The sequence below is a fragment of the Rousettus aegyptiacus genome, unplaced genomic scaffold (assembly GCF_014176215.1).
Source record: "Rousettus aegyptiacus isolate mRouAeg1 unplaced genomic scaffold, mRouAeg1.p scaffold_m13_p_17, whole genome shotgun sequence".
In the NCBI taxonomy this organism is placed as follows: Eukaryota; Metazoa; Chordata; class Mammalia; order Chiroptera; family Pteropodidae; genus Rousettus; species Rousettus aegyptiacus.
In genome coordinates this window covers 9,847,681-9,872,776 of record NW_023416292.1, presented here as the reverse complement: position 1 = coordinate 9,872,776, position 25,096 = coordinate 9,847,681, and the positions used below count along the sequence as shown (strand labels likewise).

The 25,096-nt window shown below is 42.2% G+C and overlaps 1 long non-coding RNA gene across 5 annotated transcripts in view; it reads left to right on the top strand.

Moving 5' to 3' along the window:
* Positions 1-25,096, top strand: part of LOC107521628 — a 139,220-nt gene that overhangs the window by 66,275 nt on the left and 47,849 nt on the right. For 3 of the 5 annotated variants that reach the window (XR_004955112.1, XR_004955115.1, XR_004955114.1), the window contains 4 exons: positions 12,606-12,732; positions 12,851-12,969; positions 13,729-13,809; positions 16,223-16,393. This is a non-coding gene — a long non-coding RNA (uncharacterized LOC107521628). The remainder of the gene's footprint in view (positions 1-12,605; positions 12,733-12,850; positions 12,970-13,728; positions 13,810-16,222; positions 16,394-25,096) is intronic. The other 2 variants (XR_004955116.1, XR_004955113.1) reach the window with 1 other exon arrangement.

Here is a 25,096-nt window from a genome sequence, read left to right as displayed (position 1 = left end):
AAGTTCCTATTCAATGTCATCTCGGATCCTGGTGGTTCAGATGAAAAATGGCAGAATCTGAGTGTGCCGTCCCCAGATGTCTTCGCTTGCCTGAGCAGCCAAGTTCGGGTTGGAATTGGAGACCCCTGTGCTGCAAATAACTTCTCAGAGCTTTTGTTTCTTGTTCCATAAAGTGAGCCTAAGAACGCCCGCCTTGACAGTTTTCTGGGGCTCTGGTGAGACCCCAGGGAAGGGGGTATGGGAAACACCCAGCTGTATTCGAAAGCAAAGAACCGTTTGGGCCTCGGTCACAATGCAACCCAAGCATCCCAGATTTCCCTTTAGCACATTCCTCTATATCATATAACTCTAGCATCCCTCCCTTTATGAAAACACTTCCTTAAACAACATATATACTTTCACTCCCATGTCACCTCTTGAGTAGGATTACCTTTTATTTGTCCTGAAGCTTTCTCCTTTAAACCAGGAGCTACCTGCCCCCTGGGTTCAGAGCTTTGGGATTTGCGAACAAAACTGTTTCCACTCTGCCTGTACATCTCATGGCTGAGTAAGTTCCCCTCATCTTCCCTCAGAATTTGCTTCTGCAGTATGATTAGGTCGAATTCTTTCAGGCTGTGCTCAGACAAAGGTCCTTGCATCCCCATGAGCATGTTAGATTCTGTTCGAATGTCATCTGTCTCCTGGCGTTTCCCTGTGTGCATTGGCCACTGTCTTGTCTTCCTCAACCGTAGACTCGCAGAGGGCAGGAAACACTTTTTTTTTAGTAATACCTCTGCCGGGTGCCTGCCATAGAGCCATGCTTTGATAAGCGCTTAGGAAGTTGATTTGGGTGAGGAATTTGTGGTGAGGACTTTAAAGCAAGTCAGTCCGTTTCAGTGACTCTGGCTCATCAAGTCTCAGGGCTCAAGGATCCTCTGGGAAGAGACTCCAGTGCTGCCCAAGCTTTTGGAGAGTCGGGGAGAGATTTCAGAGTGAGGTTTAAGAGGCTGAGAAAAGACACCCTGCGTATAAGCCAACAAGTCCACACAGTTCTTTGAATTAAAACATTTCTTGTTAAGACGAGGGGCCCACCTGGTGTGCTGGGGTTCTGGGGCTGGACCGCCTGGTTTGAATCTTGGCTCTGTCGAGATTTCCTAGATGTGTGACTTACCCTCTTTGTGCCTCAGTTTTCCTGTCTGCAAAATGGGGAACTAAGAGCACCTACCTAACAGAATTATAGCAAAGATGATATGAGTTAATACTTCTAAAGAATTAGAAGATTCTTGGAAGAGAATCAGTACTCGATAAACAGATCAGCAAATGTTCCCAGGAAGGACAGGGATGCCTTTCACATTGCAAGATACCCGTGTGCGAATGAACATCTTCCTCCGGCCTCGCACAGGAGGCAGTAGAGAGCAGGAGCTCCCGGGAGCACAGACCAGTCAGGAGCAGCCACAGGGAGGGCTGTCCGGCCTGGGAGCAGAAATCGCCTTCTCAGAAATAAGTACTACATATAACAAAGAATACTGTCACATGCGACACCTGCTCTGTGATAAGGGTCCTATGTTACCTAGTTCGGTCTTACGGCGACATCGTGAGAAAGGTGCTATTTCATTCCTATGGATGAGAAAGCAGAAGCTTAGAGACAGGTTAACTTACCCAGCATCACACGGTTTGCAAGGGGTGGGGGTGGCACCCGGAGTCACAGCTCATGCTCTTAAACGGTTGGTCCTCTATGTTTTCATCTATGTATCCATCGAGAGGCAATTTCTGATCTTAATTTCATTTCTCAAGTGGGTATCATCACTAGGCTGCTGGAGTTTGTAGTATCAGGTAGCGATTTGGCTTATGGAAAGGTCACTGAATTAGCTAGAAGTCAGGAGACCCAACTTATGGTCTAGCGTTGCCACTCACGACACTGGCTTGGACAAACTGGTTACTCCTGCTGGGCTATACAGTGGAAACGAATGTGCCTACCTCAGGGACTGTGGTGAGGACCCAATGAGGTCATTCGCCGTAGGCCCAGTCTCAGGAAAGCTGCATTTATGCATATTTTAAAATTATTTTTAAATAATGTAGGAAACACTTAAATGAGAACGAGTATTGTTCCTGTGAGTTTGAGCCACTTGAACCAGTCTCGCTTAGGGCCTCAGTGCCCCCAGGCAAGCTAAACATTGTGAGGATTTGGAGCTGGGAGACAAAACTCTGTGTCTCAAAAAGAAAACCTGACTCTGGAGACCTTCCCCAGTTTTCAGCCTGCCCCTTCCAACTATAACATGGATAATAGGCATGTTTAGAGTTGTTGCAAAACCAAGTTGGGAAGCTGAATTGAAGCCCTGCCCCCACCCCCATGGGGATCTCTGTGAAGATGAGGTCCTCACAGAGCACTGGGCACCTCTGTTCCTGCATCCCTCCCCTTGATGGGATGTTGGGCTGGCTCCTGCTTCACTACGAGGAAAGGTATTGAGATGGAGAAGAAGGATTTGAGAGCTAAGGCAACAATGAAAAACAAATCCAGGATTCATATTCAGCTGGTATGTACCGGGGTGGCCACACTCATCTTCCCAGCCAGCATTTGCTCTGATTGGTCGGTGTCTGGGGTGGCTGGGTGTTAAACACAGTGACCCTTACCCCGGGATAAAGCCGGCCTTCCTTTAGGTTTTGCAGAGAACCTCCTTGATTCTGTGCTCTGTCAAGTGCCAACTCTTATCCCCTCTGCCTCCTGGGGACATAGTAGTAGCACAATAAATAACACGTGGTCTCGTGGGGCTGACACATTGCAGGTGGAAGCCCCATTTCCTTGACTTCTGGGAGGCCCCGAAGGAATGATTTTATTTAATGGCTGAATTCTGAGAACAGGAGCCACATCTTCTTCAATTCCTTATCAGCAACAGCCCTGTGCTGATGTTTAGAAGGTGCTCGGTATGTGTTCAATGAATGAATGAACCCGTCAGAAAGCAGCCACTGAGCGCCAGCTGAGGCGAGGTCCTGGGTCGGGAATTCATGGTAAAGAGTGAATTGAACAGACAAAATCACAGCTCAAGAGAATCTCCAGCCCATGGTGGATGATCCCATCTCTGTGTGACAGATAAAAAGGACACACAGGTACTAGCATTTTATTCGTGTAAACGATTAGGCTTAATTTGAAAAAGTAAAGATTATAGCTAAGTAAAATGGAAGAAGCAAGGGAAATCGAGGGCGAAAGGAGATTTTTCTTGGGTAGAAAGGCCTCGGGAGGAGCGAATTCCTTTGGAAACAGCCCAATGTGGGGCATTTCTCATCCCTTGCTTTTTCAGAGGCTGGTTTTGTTGAGCTTTTGACTGAGAGCCTTAGGATGGAGGGAGAGGCTATCTTCTCCGCACAGCGTTTTCTCCCCCTTTTCCAAAGGGGAGGCAGATTTGGGGAACTGGCACTGCCCCTGCCCAGATGGCGGCCAGCAGCTGGCTCTGGCAAGGGGCAGTCCTCGCTCTCGGCTGCTGGCTGCCCGGCCCCTCCCGTTTCCCCAGCGACGCTGGGCCGGGCCGTTGGAAAGGAGAGGACGTGAGAGCCCTGCCATGCCAGCGGCTCCTCGCCACCCTGACCTGGCTTCTCCGGCTCTGGCACCTAGGCCTGCAGCCCGGAAAAGGGGGGGGCAGACCCCGCAGCGGCAGCCAGAAGCCTCAGCCTCCCTCTTCCTGCCTCAGCTGCTGGCTTGGCCTGCCCGAGCCTCACAGTGGCTCCTGACATCTACAGGGCTGCAGCGCGAGGGACAAAGGGTGGCGGCGATTTCAGAGAGGGTGGCTCAGCCAGGCAACCATAAGCCGATTTGGGTAACGGGGCCCTCAGGTGATCAGGCCGGCCCATGGCTGCCCCCTCCCCACACCGGACACTGACCTGTCTCTCAACAAACCCTACCGTCCTCATTTTCTTTTCCCTAGCACATTTTCCTTCCTTCCTTCCTTCCTTCCTTCCTTCCTTCCTTCCTTCCTTCCTTCCTTCCTTCCTTCCTTCCTTCCCTTTGCATTCTCCCTTTTCTCTCTTCCTTCCCTTCTTCCTTCTCTCCCTTTCCCTCTTCCTCCTTCCTTCCTTTATTTTTTTCTTCCTTCCTTCTCTCATTCTTTTCCTCCATTCCTTTTCTTCCTTCCTTCCTCGGCACTGCTATCCCTCCATCACCCACTTGTTATAGAGAGATGTTGAGGTGACTCCATGTTTCACGAAGAGAAAAGGTATCAAGATGGAGAATAAGGATTTGAGATCTAAGGCAATAATAAAACATGAACCAAGAATTTATATCCCTTCTTCCTTCCTCCTTCTCTTTCCTCCTTCTTTTCCTTTTTTCTCACAAAATTTCCTCCTACTTTCTTGCTTTCCTCCTCTCTCTTCTATTCTTACAACATTTATTACACACTTCATGTCAGTCCCTCTACGAGGTCCTGGGAGTACACAGACATACTGCTTGGCCCCATCTCTTAGGAGCTCCCAACTCACTGAGAACATTTGTGCATGAGATGGGATGAGGCTACGCCAATTAATGACAATAGAATGTGTTAAGTACTATAAAAGCACAGAAATTACTAGGAAAGCAGAGAAAAGAGCCATTAATTTCTCCCTGACCCATTTGGAAGAAAAGTTAGCTGAGGAGCTGCCATTTTTCAATCTAGTTTCTCACTCTGCTGCTTATGTTACTGAGAAAAGGTTTTATGTCTCTTGGTCTGATTGGGAAAATGAAAGGTTTGCTTTTTGTTTCAATTCCTGCTCATGACTCAGGTCCTGAGGCTTTGAATTTTTATTTATTGTGTTCAATTGATTTATTTTTTTCTTGAATGCATAGTGCTTTTGCTGTTGTATCTAAGAACTTTGTGTTTAACCCAATGTTGCAAAAGTTTTCTCCTATATTTTTTTCCAAAAATGTTATAATTTTACAATTATATTTACCTTTAGGTCGATGATTCATTTTTAGTTATTTTTGTGTGTGTGTGTGCGTGTGTATGATATATGTCGAATTTTTTTTTTTCATATAAACATCCGTTATTCCAGTACCGTTTGGAAGGACTATTCCTTCTCTATTGAATTGTCTTTTCACCTTGGTCAAACGTCAGTTGACTTTATTTGTCTATAGATGGACTCTTTGAGAGTAGTATTTTTATGGACAATATATTATCTCACACATTCTCTCTCTGTGTCTCTCTCTCAAAACGAATGCATTCCTACTGTATAAATAGCACCCTATGGATGAACTAGAGTTATTACTTGACTAGGCAAAAGGAAAGAAGTTTTGGCAAAGTTCGATCAGAATGAACTTTGCCAGTGATTGCAGTGTGACTTTTGTGTTTAGGACTTTTCGATCTTGAAGAAACACAAGTGAGACTCAATAAGAAGTGTCATAAAGATTAATGAGGGCCAGGGCCAGGAGAGTCCCCGAGATTTGCCTCATCAGCATCCAGATATTTATGTAATTTCTTCTGTCTCATTTTACAGTGAAAATATTGGGGGAGGGGGTGGCAGCAGTGAGGATGACTACGAAGATAAGCATAGTGTTAGATTATAGGCACTTAAAAGCAAAGTTTATCTTCTTTTGCAAAAAAAGAGGCACTTCCCTTTGCCCCTGCAGTAGGCAGTAAAAGGGCCCTCCGTATCTCTTATTTACTTTCTGGGGTTCAGGTCAAGTACAAGAAGTGCTTCCAGTGCCTCAGACCCCGTCACATTCTTCTGGCTCTCCTTTACCAATAGCATTGTTCTTTTGCAATTTTGGAATGGAAAGCATGCAAAATGGTGTCTTCGTATTGCTTAAATGCTTTCCACTCATGCCGCTCATTTCTAATTTTTCATGGCCTTAAACCACCATCTGCTGGAAGGGTGGGAAGGACACTTGCAAGGTTGTCATGTCCTGCCCTCCAGCTTGGGCCACCAAGCAAGAGGCAGTCCCGTCTTTCTCTGAAGGGTTTTCAGAACTCGGCTCCCACCCTTGGAGGTTTCATCTTCAGGGTAGGCCCAGTTCTTCGCTCCAAGGACCGGACTTCCGATTTCTGGGCAGGGAGCCCTCATTCATACCAAACGCTCTGGAAAGTTCGTACCATGACAATCATCATGTATCTCTGACCAACTTCACTTTCTATTTTTTTTTTTTATAAATCAGTCAAACATTTTAAGTCCAAACACTGACAATAGGGACAGCTTGTGATTAACCTCTCTCCACTCCAAGAAGGAGCCAGCATCAGTGACTCTTTCTTCTAAAATAGCTTACCCAGTTTTTAATACACCAAAAAGACTTTTGCCCACAGCCCTCTGGTCATCTATTTTCCTTAATAGCCTTTTACGAGGGACCTTATCAAAAGCTTGCAAGGAAGTCCAAGTAAATTATGTTCCTGGGTTCACCTTTACCTACTATTTCATTAACTTTTTCAAAAACAATATGACATAGTTTTCAACATAATTAAAGGGGTTGGGGAAAAGGAACTTTGACTACGGCTTGACAGTTTCCGTAGCTGCTCAGGAGAGCCGGGTCACTGCTCACACTCTGGCTCTGCTTAAGGACACTAATTCATTTCCCAGGCTGTCTGGCGAGGTCAGCTACTAGTTCAAGGTGGAAATGACAAGTTTTTAGGCTTTCAAGTGTGCAGTACTCAGCTCTCCAGAGAGCGTGAAGGAAGGAAACCACGAGTTTACCCAGGGCTGGCCCAGAGAAAGAGGAAATGATGGGAAGAAACGAGACGAGGGCAGAAGGCAGTGTCTCTGTGGACGGGAGGGTCTCAGGGCCTCCCAAATGGCTCTTTATTGTTTGTATGAGAAAAGGAGGGGCTGATCATAGAACTGGGGAGTACTTTCGGTATTCCTGGGAGGTGTGTAAGGCCAAAATGCAAGGATCGGCAGACTGGTAGAATGAGAAGAAAAGAATCGTAAATTAAATAAGCTCACGCAATTAGTAGTAGCATCATTAAAAAAGATGATAATAATCATAATAAGAGTGTCTCTTATGTGCAAGTATGTGCTAGGCATGTGTACATGCTTATCTCATTTAAACTTAATAACCGAGGATATCATTAGATATCATTAGCCTCAATTTATAAATGAAAAAAAAAAATGTGGCACAGAGAGTTTAAAGGTCACACAGTTAATAAATTATCAGATTCTTGAGACAACGTCCTCCTACTAATTCTGAAGTACATGGATTTTCATGATGCTAACTAGTTAATGCTTGGCCCATTTAGTACCAAATTCTCCCATAAGTTGAATGTTCTGATAAACTAAATGTTCTAAACATTCTAAATATGAATTACTAGATTGCATAAAATAAGTATCTTTACTCATGGTTTTTTTTTTGTTTTTTTGTTTTTGTTTTTTTTTTAAAGCAGACACTATTTAATCTGTATTAACAATTCACAAAAGTGTTTAAGGGTTACAGTCCTCAAAGCATCTTTATGAATCTTCCTTTTCACTGGTCTGAGAATTTGGAAGTCATACTTGTTTATAAAAGCCTCTGGCTGACAAAATGCTAGTAAAATTGGCCTTTAATGTAGAAAGGAACTAGTAAGAAAAAGCAGAAACGCTTCCATTTCTTTCTGGCTTACTTCTTGGTTTCCACTGGCCCAATGCCTGTTTTTCCTTATGTCTTAAGAAATGGGCCATTTTTAGTCTTTACAGAGAGCCCACCCTAATTGTCCTACCACATGCTTCATGCTTCACAGGATGTGATGTCTAGCTGTTAGAAAACATTTTTTTAAGTGTATTTTGAAGACCTATATCGTCACTCTCCCATGTGCTCCTGCAGGCTGCTGGGTTCCAGCAATCATGACACTTCACCTTCTGGCTCCTGCATGCTTCTCGTGAAATGTCCAGTGACTAAGGGAGCAAGTAGGTACCTGAAGGCACCTGGGCCAGCCCAGGAGTCCAGCTAATACGCTCTCTTCTCCTGATTTGTCAGGACAATGGCCCTTCAGACCAGGAGCCTGAGAAGCTGAGGAACCAGAAAAGCAACTTGGACTTTTCTTCAAAGAACGAATGTGCTAATTGGAGAGAGAATGCAATTTTGGCAGCCAGAGAGAAAAACCAATCTTTCAATCTAGCATCAAAACTGGGAACCCGAGTGAGAAAGAACAAGTCTCCCGTCTTAGGAGGGGACATAGCCTGGCTCCTGGTCCTTCCTAAGGTCAAATAAAGTCTGAAGTGGGCAGTTTTGAAGAAACATTTCGGTGTCCATTTCTGGAGAACAGGAGGCGTCAGCCCTGTGTGTCCCTCAGGTGTGCGTTCGTGAGGCAGGTCTCAGCGTGACATGCTGGCCAGAGGTGCAGAGACCGCGCAGGGAGGCAGAAGGTCCTGCAGCCGTGTGTCAGTCCTACCCCTGGCACCGCCTGGCTTCGGTGACCTTGGACAAGTTGACTTTGATTTATTAATCAGAGCTGCAGTTTTCTCATCTGTAACATGGGAATATTGCCTGACTTATCGGGCGCTTTAAGGACTATGTAAGACATTATATGCAAAGTGCCTGTGACAACACACAGCAATTTCCTAAGAATTTCTGCCCTGTTACCTTTCTAAAAACCAAATGTAGATTCATAGCACAAGTATGTGTATGACTTTGTGTTTTCTGTAGTTTCTCCACTGATGGCAAGAAAATAATATTTCTTAGACAAAAATGTAGTGACTAAATTCTGTACCACCCATTAGACCTATGATGTGAAAATTTTATATATATATATAAAAATATATATAAAAATGTATTTATATGTAAATTTATATATATATAATTTAGATAGATAGATAGATAGATAGATAGATAGATAGATAGATAGATAGACAGACAATTTAATAAGCAAGGGACAAGCCCCAATGCTCTGGGGAATTCCTAGTGTGGGTAGCGTGGGAGGTCAGAGAAATGCATAATTGGCTAGTTTCCTTTTTCCTTGCTTTTTCCATTTCTTCCTCCTCTGACTTCTAGAACAACTTTCTCCCTAGGCAGGTGAAAATGCCCCTTATGTCATATTCTAAATTCTCTATACCTGTAAAATTCCTCATTGTCACTCAAAGTTTTGCTTTGCTTATATAAAGGGAGCTTTTGAAATTTAGATGTCCCCTTGTCTCAAAGCTTATCTTTCAAGATTGTCATTTTATTGAGCACTCAAAAACTGATTTGATGGTTAATGCTGAGCAATGACTTCTTTCTTCTAACTGGTGTTTACCCATCATGTAAAGACTGAGAAACATGGATGTGATGGGTGGAAACCATAAGGAATAATGACTTAAATGAAAAGGCAGATTATATCCCTTTAACTTAGAAAATGAGATCTGTCAGTGCGGTTTAGAGATCACCCCACTCTGTTTTTCTGCATTCCTTCAACTACTCAAGTGAAGCTTAGAGATACCATTGGGATAGGAAGGCTCTTTGTTGTTTCGGCCCATCAGAACTATAACCAAGTTGCCAGTTCGTGCTGAGCCTGGGAATGTGACATTTAGACAATTCCTATGCTGAGACTTCCAAAGGTAGGATTGCCCTGAGCTGCCTGCCTTTTCTGGTTACTATATCTCATCATTAGAACTGTCTACTCATTTCCTTCCTAATGGAGTCATAGAAACTCATTGTAAGAGTTGATCAGCTTCTTAGTCTCTTTCTCTCTCTCTTTTTTTTTGTGGGGGGAAGTGACCTTCTACTCACCTCACGTGATTTGAAGGCTACGAAAAGCTGCAGTTCTGTCAAGCATAACTTTTTCAGAACTTTATTGAATCCATCTAAAAACTGTTTATTGCATGACTACTATGTGCCAAACCACTGTTCTAGGTACTTGGCAAGTAGGGAGGAGTAGAAACAGAGAACATTTGAGGAGAAGGGAAATAAAAAGACAGGGATGATTGCTTTGGAAAAGCACCAAATACACCATCCATCATCAAAAGTAGACAAAAGACGTACGTTCCTTTATTTTCCTCTTTGTATAAAAAATCTGCAGTTAGTGGAATCTGTTACAACTGTGTCCATATCAATACTCTCTGGAAACACAGTGGTTTATCAGAGATGGGAACATTGCCCTTTTTAATACATAAAATCAAGTACCGTTTTACTCAGAATGAATGTGCAGCACTGGTGAGAAAGTATATGTCTCGTGGATTGCCCTCCTCTCCAGTCTGATTGGTGTCCTCAGGGTCCTCTGCCTTACAAGCTTTATGCTGAAATATGTCCTTTCCCTGACTATCTATAACCTGACATCCTCCAAACTCATGGAGTCGCCTTCTTCATGGAATCTTCTTTGACGCTTCCAGCCAATGCTGACATGAATTTTCTCTCTGAGCGCCTGTCACATTTTAGTTAGCCTCATGTAGTTGGTCTCAAAACTAGAGTGGGGCCAGGGTCTGTGTTTTGTATTTCTTTGTATCTTTTATAATGCCTAGAAAAATTATAGACCTGTCGTAGGCCTAAATAAATACATACATACACAAGTAGGTAGGCGTATACTTAGTACACTGAGGGATGACATTAAAATTGTACCTACTATAGCATGAGTCACAATAATGACTATTGTGAATACTCGTGCCAATGTGTAAAGGTAGATGTCTTCAATATCCTCTACTTCATAAATGAGAGATGAGGGAACAGAATTTCAGAGAAGTTCAAGTTGTTTGCTCTGATAGAAGTCCCTAGACCTGTTTCACTCAAAACTTGTTTACGCTCTTTCCACTGTACTACTGTACTAATCATACTTGTTGGTGGATCAGATCCTTTGTCCCTTTGGGTTGAGGTATGCCTTTCAAAGAGGGGACATTGGATGACTGGTGAGTCTTATGAGATGGAGCACATGGATAAATAGCTCACTCAGACTAAGTTATCTCCATTGTGGGAAATGTCATGGCTATGATTAATCATCATTTACGGCCAATTTACACATGGATTTGCCTGTATTATACAGATTTGGTCAGAGATGGTTATTTTTCCAAGCCTAAGTTCTGGTAGCTTATTGGATGATTCACAGTGGGTCCCTCGAAACCTCTTAGTGTTTCGGTTTTATCTTGTTTGTTAAGTAAGGGGGAAAAGTATACTTAAGTTCCTCATAAGTAATTTTAAAGTACTTTAAACTTGCATTTTTAATATAAAAATGTCATTATTATCCAAGCATCTAGTTGGTGACTGAGAAGAAAAAGATCATCTCTAAGTCTGGTCAATCATCGGTAAGGACTCAAGTAAATGACACATTCTAACACAAGACAGAGCTCTGTGAGCGCCCTATTTCCTGTTCCTGAGCTCTCAGGAACATTTCAGTTACTCTGCGATAGGTTTGGGTCATGTGACAGGATTCTGGTCCAAAAAATCAGAACAGAGGGATATAAATGACTTTTAGTCCTGCCCCTTAAAAACATCTTAAACAGAATTCTAGCTTTCGCTTCCCCTTCCGTAGTGAGTTCAAATACTCGTGGTTTAAGATTTCAGTGTTGCAAAATAATAGAAGGAGTTTGGGTTCCTGAGTCATCACTTGGAAGAGAGGCTCCGAGAAGAGCCTGCGTTGGACAATGACACGAGGGAGGAGTAAACCTGTGTGTGAGATCACTAAGGTTATTGTTACAGCAGCTGATACTTATTGTTCTAATACAGAAATCAATTTTAGAAATGGGGTGTTGGCGCAGCCAAATCATATTCCTTGACTGTTACACTATCTTCAATATATATCATTGGTTTAGTAGTTTAGCTATAGGCAGAAAGGAAACTCATATCAGAAAATGGATGGATGGAAATTTTGATTATGAAGTGACAAATCATTTGATATAACTATTGCCTGCTATGAATGAGAAGGCAGTCATGGGCACGGTTTATATCTTTTGGGGAAATGGTTAGAAACAGGATTTTAGCAGAATTTTGGGTTAATCTAGGCATGTATTACAAGAAAAAGATGACTCAGGAAAGAATTCACGAGTTTATAAGCAGAAACAAAATAGAATACAGAGTCCAGCAATTTGAACTGTAGGGTTGGAAAAAATAAATTTATTTTAGACTCAGTAAGATGTGGTGCCAAAAAAGGCTTTAAGCGACAAATATCCAGTAAAAGTTCTCAGTTGAATGAAATTATTTAAGGCAAAAATCAAAGCAAGGGCATGGCCTGCCCTCCTATTAGTTCTGATATTTATGTATTTAGGTAATTGTGTTGAAAGAGAGAAAGACATGGAAGTGAAGAGGCAAAGAAAAAAAATGTAGATTTGATAACAATGTCTAGAAAATAACTCGTGGTATGTTTACTGTCACATGGACCTGACAGGAAGCAAATAAATACATCATAGGAATCACATTGCCAAAGAAACCAGAGGCGTGGGTTTGAAAAGTCCTTGCTTGTTCAAGGCTTGACTCCTCAACCCATTCTAGAACAGAAACCAAGCTTTTAGAGCTGCTTAGTTCTGAAGGAAGGGTGTCCTCTCAAACCCCCTTCACACGTGGCCAAGGAGAAGAATAGGTAAGGGAGTCCTTTCTACAGCTAACTTCACACACTTCCACCATGTCTAGAGGCAGAAGGTATGGGTTTCATAATGCTGGCCCAGAGGAGTTTTAGCATGATGCTGCATGTTGTCTATTATTTTTCTTTGCAAATGGGATATTTTCCTGTTCTTTTCCCACCATTATAAATGTGTTGTAATGCTGGGGAGGCAAGGTGCAAATACCTTGTCTTTTTAATATGTAGGTGACCACACCTACGGGCACTAACTACATCAGACTGATGAAGAAGATGGTGCATCACTCAGATAGTCTGGACATTGATCTGGAAGGGGTGACTGGATGGGACCTTGCATTGTCTTCCTTGGGGTGAGGTGAGTTTGCTCCATGAGTGAGAAGAAGGGTAAAAAGGATATTTGGTGTCCAAGAGGGAAGACTGTGTCAAGAAACTTTTGGCATTCGCTATTTTTGTATCTCTTCTTGGACTTGCAGGAAGATTACTTCTCCCAGGCCACTCTGCATTTAGATGGGCCATGTGATCCTGAGCTCTGGCCAACGGGACATGAACAGAAGTGATGACTGTTGCTTTGAAGACAAATGTATTGAACCTGGTATGTCTTCTCTACATTTCCTCCCATCTGAATAGCTGGAAGCAAAGGGCTCCAAGATGGAAAAGCCACATGATGGAAGAAGCCCAACCTACACCAGATGTTCATGAATAAGTAATAGTTTTGAATTAGGTTACAGTACCCATATTGGGGAATTGTTTTTACAGCAGCCTGCATTGATTACCTTAACTAATACACTATTCTAAGCTGGAAACTAGTTCTAAAAGCCGGAAAAGCTCTTTGTTTCTCTTTAAAAAAGTGAAATCATCCTCCTACCTCATCATTATCATCATTACCATCATCTTCATCACATTTGGTTCGAAAATACTTTTCAGCTATCTGTACCTTGTCAACGCACTGTGGCAGAGATTGGAATGCAAAAAGGAATTAGATATTGTTCCTGGCCTCATCCATAATCTGGTGGGAGAAACATATAGATAAACAAGAATTATACCCTAAGCGTAACACTATTAGCATGTGATAGTTAATTCTATTTGGGGTTTGAGGGAGGCAGTGATAGGTACAGATCTTATAGAGGAGGTTACCTATGTTTCAGGTTGTAAAGGATGAAGTGGGATTTTCTAGGTAAATGGGGCAGGTGGAAGGCATTCTAAGTAGAGGAAACAGTATGAAAGCATCCAGATACGAAAATCAGGAAAACGAAATTGATTTTTATAGTTGAGATGCAAAACATATTTATCACTGTCATTATCATTAACTTTATCATCCTGTCATCAAAATTATTTATTAATTTCCATACAGAGTGAGCACACTGATTTGATCACTGTTCTTCAGAGGATGTCAATCCAAGGGAACACAAGCAGTGAATTAAGCACCGACCAGGTGAGTTAATTCACTCGCTAGGTAATATGGGCCAAGTCACTCGACTTGTCTTTATCTCACTAGTACTGTTATACTAAAGAGAGAACTCATAGGTATCATTTCCAACTTATAGAATTGTTATGCAAATCCAGTAAGTAAAATATATTAAGCTTGATTTGAAAAAAATATAAATACCATAACACATATGTTTAAATTTTTAAGACAGTTAATGAGGGAGGATCGGGGTGGCGTGGGCCAGAGTCGTAGTGAATGGTTTGTGTGCCATTCACACAAAAGGACGTGTTTTATTTCTTCCTAGAGGTAGTTGACTCGTGTCCTCAAACAGCTCTTGCCTGTAGGCTGCAGCACACCTGAGGTGCACCTGCAGAGAGAGGCAGTCTTGGAGGATGGGGCACAGTGACGCGGAGAGGTCCAGGTGGCAGGCTGAACCCGGCGGGGGCATTTACTCAGTATTCACGGAGGCGGTACAGCCAGAGTGGGTATCAGGGTCAGAGCTTAAGAGGGAAGTAAACGTATTTGTCAGAGGTGGCTGGTTTTAGGGGTGCGTGGGTAAGGCTGTAAAGGGGAAAATGGATCACCGGATCTGAAGCCAAGAGGATGAGGAACAAGTTAGGATACAGGATGTGAGCGGGATGCGACAAAAGGTTCGGAACTAAGTTTTCAAATGGCGAAGGCACTGAAGGTCCACCTATCACTGCAGTCCGCTTTCTGAGGCCTGGATAGCACATTTTGGGGGATGGCAGGATGACATTTTCATATAAAGGCATCTAGGACATAAAAAGAGATACAAACCTGAATCTTTAATCTGAGCATCACTGTTCAGATTGGGACTTGAGGGCCCCAAGTGAAATAACCACTTGGTCAATTGTTCCCTGCCACCTGCCTTCCTAGCAGTTCTAGATGTGGAACCCACTTCAAAGCCACAGCATGTCAGTGACTCGATCTATCGGTGGCTTCCAAGGAGGCCACACAGCAGGCATGGGGATGCCACCAGCCCCTATAATTGGAAATAAGTCCCTAAAATACCCCATTTTCTCTTGGTGGTCCACCATAGAGCTATGATCCATGCATCTCTATAAAACCCTCTTAAGCCTATTTAGATGATCATAATCTATAGCCTTGCAAGGTCACAAGTCCCACGCAGTCAGCTACTTTGTAAAGTGGTAATTCCATGTCTTCGAGACCCTAAACCTGCCTCAACAAAGCATGAATCCTCCTAGTATTTGGGGGCTGGTAAACCATTTCATTTTTATCTATTGCAATCTTAAAAGACCGTGAGGTCTAGAGCTTTATCTTTGTAATCTGGGCCTATATGACCTTACCTAACTAAAAGTCACAAGTGACGCATCTGAGAAGCTCAGGCCAAACAAAACCCAGCCTAGAGGCTTGGATGACATTGCAGCCCATCGGACCCATCGATAAATCCTTGAAGCTTTAACCCTGCCCGCCCCCCAATTTACAATTCCCTCTCTTTTAGGAGAAGGATGGTGGAATTACTTTGCGTTGGAATTAATGGTATAAAGAGCTACCTTCTCATCTGACTAATGCTAATTCATCTCCATCCCTGGCCATTCGCTGCCTATTAGAAATATCCTGACAGCCTGCATCTCATTACCATTGCAGCAGGTCCAGCTCCCAAGAATAACCTTCTAAGGAGGATGAAATGCACGCCAGTGCATCTAATACCAGGGTATTCACATTCATATTTTTAGCAGCATATATCAGTTAGCCCAACCTTTAGTGTACTGTATGTACTTTTAATAATCTCCATAAAAGCCTGATTTCCAATCCCTAGGCTCAAGCTGACAGTGTAAATAAAATCACCCAAATCCACAGGGTAAGAGAAATGAAAATGACAAGGATTAAAATTTGGTCAAACCTCTTTCTTTTTAAAAATTCTGCTTCCCTTCCAATTGGATCACGACCCTCTGTGTGCTCAGCTTAAGACCAGACGGTATGCTTTCACTTTTATTCCTCTCTGCAGCAGGCTTACAGTATTTAGTGAGAGTCTGTAAAGAATGTGTGCTGGGTAGAGAGTTAATACCATAATCCCCCATCGTTGGGGTCAAATGCTGAATAGAGCAAAAGAATTAGAAAACATGTTACATACAATGGCAGGAAAAAATGCATCAGCATGCTGGTCTGTGAACACTAGCATTCATCACCTGCAAGTAACGGCCGTGAAGTAATGGAGTGGATAAGGAGATGTGTACTTGAAGTCTAGTGTGTGCACAGAACCAGGGATGGGAGGCTTGAGCACAAGTCTTGACACCCACATGCTCTGGGAGGCATTCGTCACCATTTTCAATTGTGTCTGTCCAAGTACCTGCTTGGATTTAGTTCCTAAGTAACACATTTAGCCACTAAATTGTTTCACGGAGTTGAACCTTGACTATCTCTTTTCACTCTTCAGCAGTGGGTGTGAAGATTGTTCTCAAAATGCTGTAATACATCTGTCTCTGGAGAATTCTCTTAACGAACAAGAAGAAATTTGAGGCAGCACCGGCAAAAAAGGTTGAACAGCCACCTTCCATTGTATCTTGAGAAAGTCAGCTGAACTCCCCTGGAGTAAGATTACAGGAAAGTAAATAACTTTGTGTGGAAATTCTATAAAAAGAAGTGGCGTGTGTGTGTGTGTGTGTGTGTGTGTGTGTGTGTGTGAATGGTTTGGCCATAAAATGACAAGTTGAATTTGTTTTATTTATGTTTATTTAAAAATTATTTTATACATTAACATTTCATTTTATTTTTCTCTTTTAAAAACATTTTTATTCTCATCTCCTGTCCTCTCCCCTTTGGCAAGCATCAGCTTATTCTCTATATCCATGTATCTGTTTCCATTTTGTTTTGTTTATACTTTTGTTTTTGTTTTTTTTTTTTAGATTCCAAACATAAGTGAAATTATACGATATTTATCTTTCTTTGTCTGATGTATTTCACTTAGCATAATACCCTCTAGGTCCATCCATGTTGTCTCAAATGGCAAGATTTTTATTCTTTTTTTATTGCTGAATAATATTCCATCGTATGAATTTATTTTAAACAGAATCTTTTGGAGTAGGACCTATTCTAGATCAGCATTTAAATTTTTTTATTTATTTTAAATTTACATATAGTAAAACTCATTGTTTGAGATGTAGAGTTCTATAGTTTTGACAAATGCAGAGCTGCGTAAGCTCTATCACAATCATGATATGGGACAGTTTCATCTCCCTCGACAATCCCTTCTACTGTTTTCTTTGTAGCCAAACCTTTCACCTCAAACCCTGAAATCACCTCAAACCCTGAAATCTTAAATCTTTATATATATATATATGATTTTACACTTGAATAGCTTGCACAACTACCAGAATGATGACTTGAAAGCATATGTTATTTGTATATAACATCATTTGCATATTTTAAATCAGGTGTATACACACAGACACACACACACACAGATAACTAGAAAGCTAACTTATTTATTGCTCAGTAAGTTCAGTGAGTTCAGGGACAGTAACCTAACCCACTATCATGTCAACATGAACAAAATGCATATTCGATGTATATTGAATTGACTGTTAACCCATGGATTGAGTAATGACTTTTACTTAAAATTTAAAAAGCCCATGGCAACTATAACTGGAGCTGTGACACTCTCGATGTTGAAATTGTACCTTAAAGATAGCCAAGAAAGAGAGGCGAGGGAGTAAGGAGGAGGAGAAAAGATCGTGTATGTGTGTGAGCAAATGTGCCACATGTATGTAAGATAACATCGCAAAACCCCTTGCCCACCACCCTAGTCATAGAAACTGGCTTTTTTTTCTTTTTTGCACATGACCAATGCTCTCTATGTATATGACTAAATGACTGAAAGCTTATGGTCTTAAGGAGAAAACTCTTAGAGAAATTATTAATCAAGTTTTTATAATTATGTATATGAAGATAATCTTTTTTAAAAACTTAAATAAAAACATCAGAATTTATATGAAAATGCTGAGTGAGGTTGGATTCTAAGCAGGAAATATAAGCTATGTTTGAGTAATTCAACATATCATCTCTTTCTTATAGGGCATATTGACTAAATTATTAAAGAAATCTTATTTCAAACACATAAATCATTACTGTTTAAAACAGAAACAATATGTTCTTAATCACATACACAGTCTTATCTACATTTCTATTAACCCAAAGTGAACCTCTCGGTCTCCTTTATTGGTTTATCCTTCTCTGCCTGACATTCCATTTCTCACACTTCACTCATTTTCGTGGAAGATCATTTATATTCATAATTAGATAAAGACTCCCAACCTGTAACTCGAGCCTGAGATTTTTTTCTTGAGTTACGGACACGTAGTTTCAGCTTTCTCCTTGCTATCTTACCCTGAATATTCCACAAGCCCAAACTTCAATCGTCTGAAAGGGAGCTCAATATCTGCCAAACCAAATGGAACCCTAGAATTTTCCATATGCTTCCATTAGCTCCTATCTCACTTCCTGTTTCTTTCACTGGACTGAAGGCAGTGAACATGTGTCTTTTCCCTAGTGCCTGGCACAGTGCCTGGCATCTGGTAGGCATTTATTAATATTTGTGGAAGGAATTAGTGCACATGACTCTCATATGCATATAAATATGGGTTAATTTCCACCTCAAGGCCCAGTGTTTATGAACGATTTTTAAATGGATGAGTAGTTCTGATACACAGAACTGTCTGTCTGTCTCCACATCTACATAATGTCTAGAGATCAAATAAGTTAACTTCTAGGTAGCAAGGAAACGGAAAGCACATTTCAGTTTTTTCTATTATTTTTTATCATTGAAATCATTACTTTTTTTATTCAACATTATAACATAAGCATTTTTCCACATCTTAAAAAATCTCACATATGTCCGAATACTACTGCCTCAGAAAGAAGTCCACCTTGCTTTGCACCAGAGGTTCAATTCAGCAATCTATTCTTAACACCAATGAGTCTCAAAGTATGGTCCTTGGACCAGCAGCATCACCAGCAACTAGGAACTTGTTAGAAATGAAAACTCTTGGGCTCTAGCCCAAGAAGCTCAGGGTTGGGCCCAACGGTCTGTATTTTAACAAGTTCTCCAAGTGATTTCGATGTATAAAAAAAAGTTAGAGAACCACTGTTGTATAGTTTCCAGTGTCAGACACTGCTGTATGGAAACTTCTCGAACTCACTCTTTTCCTACCCACTCTAAGTTAGGTGCCTCATCGGTTCCACAGCACATTCATATTAATAAAAGCCTTCTCCGTTAGACAGTGAGACTTTAGAACAGGGCCTGGTTTAGATAAAAAAATAAATATATGTATGGTATAAAGCAGTAGATTTTAACTTAGTTTTAGCAACAGAAATTTCTTCAAATTAAAAATGCAAAAGTCTTGTGTGTATGTGTGCGTGTATGTGTGTGTGTGAGAGAGAGAGAGAGACAGAGAGACAGACAGAGACAGAGACAGAGAGAGAAATGTCAAGGACCTGGGCCATAGTTTGTTTCTTTGGACAATTCATTTAGCATCTCTGAACCACATTTTTCTTATCTGAAAATTACAGATTTCCCTTCCGGTTGGAAGATTTTTCTTTCTTATTGTTTAGTTTCTGATAGAAAGAGATCGGGACTGTCGTAAAAGTTCTCCCTTCCTTGGTGACACGGAATAAATGTTGGCTTTGCCATTTGCTAGTCCTCTGTCTTCTCCTTCAGTACTGACTGGGAAACATTAATGAATAAACGAGGCCAGGCCGCCACCATTTCGAGTGGCAATAAAGAGAAGGAAATTCTCCGCTAGAGTCATTAACCGTGAACATATTTTCAACCCCAGTATTTGACTGGGAATGTGGGCTGATGATGTGGGGATATTTGAAGAATTTAGGACATAGGAAACCATAGTTGCATTATCCTTTTCTGTGGCCTGTTTTTACTTTCTCTGACCCCCCTCCCTTTACTCTCCTCCTCCTCTTCCTCAGAGAGCTTGCGAAACGCTGGCCAAAGTCTCTCTCCTCAATATTAAATAATCTGACTCTATGTATGCTTGATGTGTCCAGGGCCAATATCTGTAATGGGTCGCAAAATGTTCGGGTGCACCCCGAATATCATGAGTGTTATTTTCACATTCAAAGGCCACTTCTTACTAACGACTCTTAAGGTGGGAGATGAGCCATTGCTGTAGCCTGAGTGTTTGAGTTCCCCTAAAATCGCAGGTTGAAACCTAACGTCCAGTGTGATGGCGTTTGGAGGTGAGGCCTTTGGGAGGTGATTATCCTCTGGGCAGAGCCCTCATGAGTGGGAGTAGTGCCCTTGTAAAGGAGGCTCCAGAGAGCTCCCTTCTTCCATGTAAGGGCACAGTGAGAAGGTGGCGGGCCATCTATGAACGCTGAAGCCAGCCCTCACCAAACACCAAATCTGCCACTGCCTTGACCTTGGACTTCCAGCCTCCAGAACTGTGAGAAATAAATGCCTGTTGTTTAAAAGCCATCCAATCTATGGTATTTTGTAGCTTGAATGGACTAAGACACTTACACTCTGTAAAGTAGGGTTTCGTGTGTCGGGGGGTGGGGCAGCGAAGCGATGGGGAACCCAAGGGGCAAGGTGGGCGTGATCTTGTGCTCTTGTAACTTTGCTCCACGTAAAGCCTCCTACGACCTCTTCCGGAGAGGTCATTCTGGCCTCAGCTTAGCGAAAGGCAAGGGGCTGGTTCTCTGTGATGCAGAGAACTTGCTCCATTAGTCATTACCTGGTGTGTCAGAGGTTTTGACAGAAATACCAGATGCACTTTAATTAAATTCGTGGATCCGAAATGGCCTGACAGGGAAAGCATATTGAGAAAAATCTATGTTATAGCTTACGTTTTACATTAGACTATACTACTTGTGCACATACAATTATTTTTAATGGAATTTTAAAAATGGAATCTGTATATCTATGTTTTTGTTTGCTTTGATCATATGGGAAACTAAAGTACTAGACTGTTTGGTTTGGACAGTCGGGAGCCTTTTCCAGCTGCTCTTCCTCTCTCTCCTGTATTTTTAGGTCTTGCAAGCTTTAGTCTCCTTTCCTTCTGCGTGTCGGTGGGTGCGAATCTCATCTGCCTTCTGCCTTCGTGTCCCCTTTTCATCCCTTGATCTGCTTCTCTTTTTCTCTCAGTCAAGATCATTGAGACAAGAGTTAGCACTCAGGGTCTATATGGTGTCCCCCTGGCTTTCTTCCCCACAATCACCCAGAAGCTCCCATGGCCTCTCTATCCGACAGCCCCCACTCAGTGAAACCGCTCTTGCTAAATCACCCACCTCAAAGCCCATGTCAACTAGTTAGTCATTATTGCATCGAACCTTCCTTAAAAAAAAAATAATAATAATAATCATTTCCTGCTTGAGCCTCTTTCATCCTTCAGTCCACGACCCCTCTCTCACGTAGTTTGCCTCTTAGCTCATGAGTTCCTTCTTCCCAGCCTTGGCTGGTACTTTGTGTGACATTCTGATTTTGCCTCTGTTTTTCTATGCTATTTACTCCTCCTGGGCAAAACCATCCACGCCCAGGGGTTCAGCCATCACCTGGGTGCTGATAGTTTCCAAACTTGTACTTTTAGCCCAGGTCTCCCTCTCATGGGCTCCAGACACTTATTCTAGAATGTCTCCATTTAATAAGTACCTCACAATTAGGTATGTTAATAAAATAAAATTATTATCTTGCCTTTTAAACTCTGTTCTGCTTGTCTGATGAACGGCACCATTCAGCCATACATGTGGGAAAACGAAATTCGTCCTAGACTTGACCATGCTTGAGTTCAACCAATCACACCCTCCTGATACTACGTTTGACATTTCCCTCCAGTCTCTACACCAACTGTTATCACTACGGCCTACATTTTAGTTCAAGTTGTGCTCACTTTTCATCAGGTCTCCCTGCCTTCAGTCATCCATACGTCCAAATCACCTTCAATCCATTCCCTATACGATCTTCCTTAAACCTTGTTGTCCAATATAATGAAATAAAATTGGAAATTCAGTTCCTCAGGCACCCTAACCACACTAGCCCATGTGTTACCTACTGAACAGCGCGGATGGAGAGAATTTCTTTCCATCACTGCGTAAGGTTCTGTTAGATTGTACCAGAACATAATCGTGCCGTGTCCTTGCTTAATTCTCTAATGATTCTCGCATACTACCAATTAAACTCCAAGCTCCTTAGCCTGGCACTCAGGAGCCTTCCTCCAGCCCACTCTCTTTTTCATTGTCCCCTCCACTCGAACCTCGTGTTTCAGTCATGTCAACCCGCCGCTCCTGTCCTCATGCCTCCGTGCTTTTAGCTGTGTCTTTTCATTTCCTCTACTTGTCCCTATAGTACTCCTGTATATTCTTCAAACTCAACTCAAGCCTCATTCCCTCCGGGAAGCTTTTCCTTGCTTTTCTAGGCAGATTTTAGACTTTGTTTTTAATAATTTCCCCTGGCAACTTCGACTGCAATGACACTCCTCATTAAAAAAAAAAAAAAAAAATCCATGACATCACTGTGGAAGGCTGAATAATGCTCCCCCACACACACACACACTCCCAGACATCTCTGTCCTAATCTTCAAAACTTGAGAATATGTTCCTTACTAGAAAAAGGACTTTGCATATGTGTGAATTAAAGGATTTTGAGGTGGGGAGATTATCTTGGGCTCTCCAGGTGGGCCCAGTGATGTAATCACAAAGATCCTTATAAGAGGGATGCAGGAGCGTCAAAGTCAGATATATGGAGAGAGTAAGGCTACAGGACAATGGAAGCAGAGTTAGGAGTGATGGAGGAAGGGGCGAAGCCAAGGAATACAGGTGGCCTCTAGAAGCTGAAAGAGACAGGACGTAGATTCGTCCTTGGAAGGAATGCAGCTCTGTTGACTCATTTTGGACTTCTGACTTCCAGAACTACAATAATATAACTTGGTGTTGTTTGAAACCACAAAGTTTAAGGGTATGTGGTACAGCCACAATAGAAAACTACCACACTTACTCTTTCCTCGGTCCATCCACACATTGATGGCACATATCATTTGACACAGATTTACTAAGTATCTGCTTTGTGCCAGACCCTGTGTTATATACTAAGAATACAGTAACAAATAAAACCCAGTGATTGTTCGGGGAGGTATGATAAGGGGAAGGGAGAAGGCAGGTGTCTGGGAAACTTAGGATTGTAGCGGTGGTGATTGGCCAGAGGATGAAAGGCCCCTTATGCTGCTGCTAAAGTTGGGGCTGTTTTCTGTAGAGAATATGGAGCCATTGACGATCTTTGCATTATTCGTCCATGGCCAGATCTTTGGCTGCCCGAGTGTGGAAATGGATTGATACTGGAGGCTGGGAGACACATCAGGCTGTTTTATTTTTCTGGGTGAGAAGTGACGAGGGCCAGAATCGTGGGAGGAGAGTAACGAGGTAGATCAGATAATATTTGGGTGATATTTCAGAGGTAGAAATAATGGGATTTTGTGATCAAAAGTTTGTGTTGGATACTGTGCATGAGAGAGCAGAGTCCAAGATGACTCCGCTCCAAGATGATTCTGAGAACGGATGACTAAGCTCAGTGCCTGGCACATAGTGGATAAGAAACAATTGTCTTGAATTGAATTGTGTGGCAAGGAGACAATGGAGTAGATCATCACTGGGAGGGAAGGGTGATGCCAGGGAATCCAAACAGTGGAGGGAAATAAATAGAAGAATAAGTGTGTGTGTGTGTGTGTGTGTGTGTGTGTGTGTGTCGGATGCTGAGAAAAGAGGATGCAAACCATGCACCATGTTACCCTGTATGATTTTTTCCTGCTCATTTTTTTAAGCTTTTGCTCTCTAAGCTTGAACCATGTTCTGAGAATGAATTTATGAAACTATTACCACCTTGAAGATGCCAGATTCCTCTCGATGGCAAGTTTAGCAACTGTTTTGATCTGAAGTCGTTTTGGGCTGGGGAAGGAGAAGAGGTTTGAGTTGATTTTTGGTGCATTATCTGTGTCATTCTGGAATGACAGCAGTGCCTCCCCCCCACCCCTACCCATCCTCCCTTGCTATGAGCTAGCCTGATGGCTATGTCCAGGAGTGGATTGCTCTCTACAACTGTGTGGGATTATTTATGTAGGCCTCCCTTGCCCAGGGCCCTTTGCAGAGGCCACGTGGTGGTGAACGTTTGCAGTATTAGAAGGACACTTATGATCTCTGCTCCTCAAAGTGGCATCCTGGTTCCACCACATTGATGGGAGCCTATGCACAACCACTAAGCAGAGACCCTGAAGGCCCCACTATAGCAGAATAGTGGTGGGCGAGCCAATCTCTCCTTGGATTTGTGTTTGCACAGAACATACTTCTTATAGCTACTAATTGTGACTTGAAGAAAGGAAAAAGTCTTATCGTCTAATTAGTTTGGAATATTCTGGGTTAAACAAAGGTACTTAAGTCTGCAAGTCTTCCCAGAAGATTTACCCTACAGATATGCTCCCACGAATGGCTGAGAGAGGGGTCAAGATTTTTCTTAACCTATTTGACTCTAGAGCATTGTGTCGAAAAGTGTTCCATGGCCCAGAGTTTGGAAAGCAATGTCCTACTGAAGTAGAGGATGTCCAGGGTGTTCTCATATGCCTGGCACATTCAGCAGGAGGCCGTAACTAAGACATTTAGCCATTATCCATCTTTACAACTCTCTAATGGGCACGAATCACTCAAGATAGACTGAAATGGTAATGGGACCAATCTTTTTGTTCTGACACTTTTAGTTTGAATTCGAACTCTCTTTGCTGAAGAGCCAGGATATAGTAATAAATCAGAGTCCCTTCTATCATCATTCCATATCTTATCACACTTGAAGTTTCATTTCCTTCCCCCCTCCCAAATGGCTTCTTATAATAAAACAATTCGTGTTGGTTTCCTTCTTTAAAATTGTTTTTAAAATACTGTGAAAACACTAGGCAATTTTCTTTGGATACTGGAGCATAGTAGAGTATCTGGTTGTTTATGTTCTCTTTCTCTTAATCCTCTGTGACTACAAATACACAGTATTTTGCAGTTTTCAGGCACCTTTATCATCTATAATCTCATTTGATCCTCAAAACAACTTTATAAGGAGGAGATGATGAAACCCCATTGTCGTAGTCTGTTTAGGCTGCTGTAACACAATTCCACAGACTGGATGCCTTATAAACAGCAGAAATTTATTGTTCAAAGTTCTGGAGGCTGGAAGTCCAAGGTCAGGATGCTGGCTTGGTGGGGTTCTGGTGACGGTCTGCTTCCGGGTCACAGTCTGCCGACTTCTTGTTGTGTTCTCACGGCAGAAGGGGCA